Source organism: Amaranthus tricolor, chromosome 14 (assembly GCF_026212465.1).
Source record: "Amaranthus tricolor cultivar Red isolate AtriRed21 chromosome 14, ASM2621246v1, whole genome shotgun sequence".
Taxonomy (NCBI): Eukaryota; Viridiplantae; Streptophyta; class Magnoliopsida; order Caryophyllales; family Amaranthaceae; genus Amaranthus; species Amaranthus tricolor.
In genome coordinates, this window is record NC_080060.1 from 14,578,930 (window position 1) to 14,582,842 (window position 3,913).

Below are 3,913 nucleotides of genomic sequence, written 5' to 3' on the forward strand. Positions count from 1 at the left end.
ACGACGTGCAATGTGTATAGAAATGCAAACGAACAGAGATGTACGTGTGTATCTATCAGCAGAGACACTAGAGAACGCTATATTCAGAATTGGTTCACATAGCAAGGGACCTGCACCGTTTATTTACTGGTTGGAGGTGCTTGTAACAACCCTGAATTTCCAACCCCTTAAACGAAACCAAAATCGTGAAGGAAGGGAGGAAATTCGAGTGTTACATAAAAAGAAAAGGGAAATTACTTAACATAAACGCTAATAATTAATTAAAAGATGAGTGAGCGAAAATTTCGACAGCATCTCTACTGAAAACTGAGGATGTGACTAGAATATATATAGTTATAATTGATTAACATGATTAAACTAATCTAAGGCCTATAACGTCTTTCAAAAGAATACGTCACGACGGAATAAATCATCGTCGGCTTCACAAAACATCAATCTGACGGATACTAAAGGAGTATTCTCCCTACTGTACATCCAAAACTACGCAGCGGATCTATGGATCATACGAGGAGTCACATGGCTCCATACAAAATAAATTTTTACAACCCCAAAAGAAAACTTTACAAGTATTATAGAAGCTACAAGCATTTAGACAATTTATACACAATTGTTACGATCGTACTCCGCTCTTTTCCCCAATGCAAAGCAAAAGAAGCTCCTATACCTGTCATGTCAAGCTATGATCCTCCTGCTGCTCAACATAATGACCAAAGTCATATGCGTCATAGCAGGAACATCATAGAGAGTCATGAGCAAACAACAACAACATCATGTACACGTCAGTAATAATGAACTTATAATAATTGAAGTCATTAAACAAAACAATAGACAACGATATAGTATGGCAATAGCAAGTCTACTTATCTGTTTAAACACCTCTATTTATTCATAATTTCTCTTTCGAACTACTAATCTCTCGAAATATTTTCAAGGGTAGTGAATCCTTTCTCTATTCATGGCATAGTGACACGGCCAAGGGCGTTATCGGCCATCCGGCGCCCATTGGCAAAGTATGAGCTCATGCCCCCTCCAGCTGACCCTTTCGGGTCCTACCTTCGGGAAAAACTAACACACTGGGGTACTAAACCAGTGAAAAGGCCACCATATTGGGGTTTTCAAGGCCCGCATGGTATCGCCTCGGTCAAGGGGCGGTATCGGCCATCCGGCGCCTAATGACCCAAGCATTCTCATACCCTCCTTACGGTGGTCCCGTTGAACCTCACCTAGGGGACTATTAAATCAACCAGACATAATCCAGTCGAGTCACGCCAATTAATCATACATTAAGGCTCAATAAGTAGGAAATCACTTCGACACCACACACAACTACGGTGCGTTCTCTACTATTTAGAAATTTGTTCTCATAGTCTCCTAATGTTTTCATTCTACTTGCCTATATTACTAGTATGACTATACGCTAGCATAATTCACTTTCTAGCGCTCTATAATTCTAATACGATGTATACAATCATGAAATATTGATAATACTTTGTAACGAGAAACATGATAATAAATTATTATGTGTACGTACCTGCAAGCGTCAATGCACGACCACAAGTTACAAAAACCACCCAACTAAGGGGTCTACTTTCCTCTTATAAACTAAGAACCTATACAAGTTAGGAGTAGAACTAATAAGTTCCCTTAACTACTTTGCCATACCAAAATAAATACGAAAGTAACCGCTATCACCCATTCAACATGAGTTTTCGATTACTCTAACACGCACACAGCTCATTCAATACAAGTCAAAATCATTAACTCAACACACATAAGTCTTTCCATTTACTAAACCAACAATCAAGTAAGCTTTCACAACAATAAAGTGCATTTTATGACAATTTCTATAAACCAATAAGGCTCAAAGTATAAGGCCTCGTCACTATGAAATGTCCTAGGCTACTTGTATAACAAATTCAACACTAGCAACTTATGATGATATTGATGTTAGTGATAGCCTCAAGTTGTGATATCGTTTACTACAATGTACAAGGTTACTCATGATGACAAGAATGCATGAAAAGAAGCACTTCCCCTAAATAATTCGAAACAAAAATGGCAACAATGGTTTCTTCCTACTTTAAAAATGGTAGTATTGAACTTTAATTACCACGACCATACCACAATTGTTCAACAACAATAATACTCAATAACATAACAATATCCACCATCATCTTTATAATACAAGTGACAATTAACACCACTTTTGTGACTAATACTCTCAATTATAACAACTACTATCACCTATTCACAATCAAATCATATATTCAAATCTCATACCAATCTATTCAAGTTTTAAAACATCCCCAAGCACAAAAGTAGTACAATTATTATCACTTCTATTCATACTTTAACTCTAATTCATAGCTATATTCAAATCATCACTTAAACTCTTACCCATCATAAGATTTAATAAAAATAATACAAGGTTCAATACTTTTCATCCATATTTCAAAAACCCAATTCGTAAGTGCATTCAAGCCATCAATCAAATTCTTACCCATAACAACATTTAATGAAAATCATACAAAATTAACACCAAACTCATAAACTTAGTAAAATTCTCATTAGATACTAGGAGAATTACTTGGTGTGAACTTGAGAGGCTTACAATGGGGTAATTATAAAAGGAGTGAAGAAGTAAGTGGAGGTTGTGTGGAGGTGGCACAGGGCCAAAACGGCTATCTCCGTGGCTGTTTGCGGGCGGCTACAGGGAGTCACCACGTGCTGTTGGTGGCTATTGTCGGCTGCGGGGGAGGAGGTGTAGCCGGCGGTGCAGGCTGCTCGTGGAGGGCTCGACCGTGGCTGCTGAAGTGAAGGAGACGTAGCCCTTGCTGCTGTTGCGAGGGCGGCTGCTGGTTTGGGAAAGGAGAAGGAGGGGTGCTGCTGTGGCCGTGCAGCGGCTGGTGGTGAGGTGCGCTCGATCACTGGTGGCGCAGGGGAGAAGTGAGAAAGAGAGAAAGAAGGAGGAGAGGGGTTCCGGTGCTGCTGTGCGGGAAGGGAAATGGGATGTGAGGAGTGAGTAAGAAAGAAGGAGAATGAAGAGAAGGAATGACGGCTCTTCTTGAGTGTTTAGGGTTTCGTGGGCTTATTATACTCGTTGTTGCTATTATTATTATTATTATTATTATTATTATTATTATTATTATGTTTATTTATTTATTTATTTATTTATCTCGGTTTATTTTCTTACGAGACCCAATTATGAGACTTACCTTCGTGGGTTCACACATTTTAATAAAATAATCATTTTGATTCGAACTTCTTTATTTAAGAAATCGTAACTATATTTTTGATATATATATATATATATATACAAATTAACATTTAAATTCATGTATGCAAGAAATTTATTAAAACTAATTTCAGAAATAATTAAATATAATTGTAAAATCTTTTAAAAAAAACTATTAAAATATTAAATAATTACGTCATTAAAATCTCGGGGTGTTACAGACTACCCCCCTTAAAAGGAGTTTCGTCCTCGAAACTAGCGTAACCAAGGTACTAATTGTGAAAATTTATATTTCTAATAACTCAATAAGGTGTCTTAACGATTTTAAGCCTAATGAATTAACTCAACACCCAAACAAGGCATGTAAATGTCACACAATTAACTTGACATAATCGATCAAAAGCATGTAGAAATCATACAATTGACTTGACACGATCAATCAAAAGCATGCAATTTTGTAATAAGTCGGTAACATAGAGGAAGAAATGCATGCAGACGCGCGAAGTTCTATCACATTCTACCCCCCTTATAAACTTAGTTACGACCCTGTAACTTACCAACCTCAAGAAAAAGGTGTGGGTATTTCTCACGCATGGAATCTTCAGTTTCCCACGTTGCCTCCTATGTGCATTGGTTAGCCCTTAAAACTTTCACCATCTTTATATCTTTTCTCCTCGT

At 37.3% G+C, this 3,913-nt stretch overlaps 1 long non-coding RNA gene across 1 annotated transcript; it reads right to left on the reverse strand.

Annotated features, from left to right (window-relative positions):
• Positions 1 to 297: 297 nt before the first annotated feature.
• On the reverse strand, positions 298 to 3,061 carry LOC130799526 (uncharacterized). Its single transcript, XR_009039282.1, has 3 exons — positions 2,612 to 3,061; positions 1,532 to 1,610; positions 298 to 691 (listed from the first exon to the last, which is right to left on the reverse strand). It is a non-coding gene; the product is annotated as an uncharacterized LOC130799526 (long non-coding RNA).
• Positions 3,062 to 3,913: the final 852 nt, after the last annotated feature.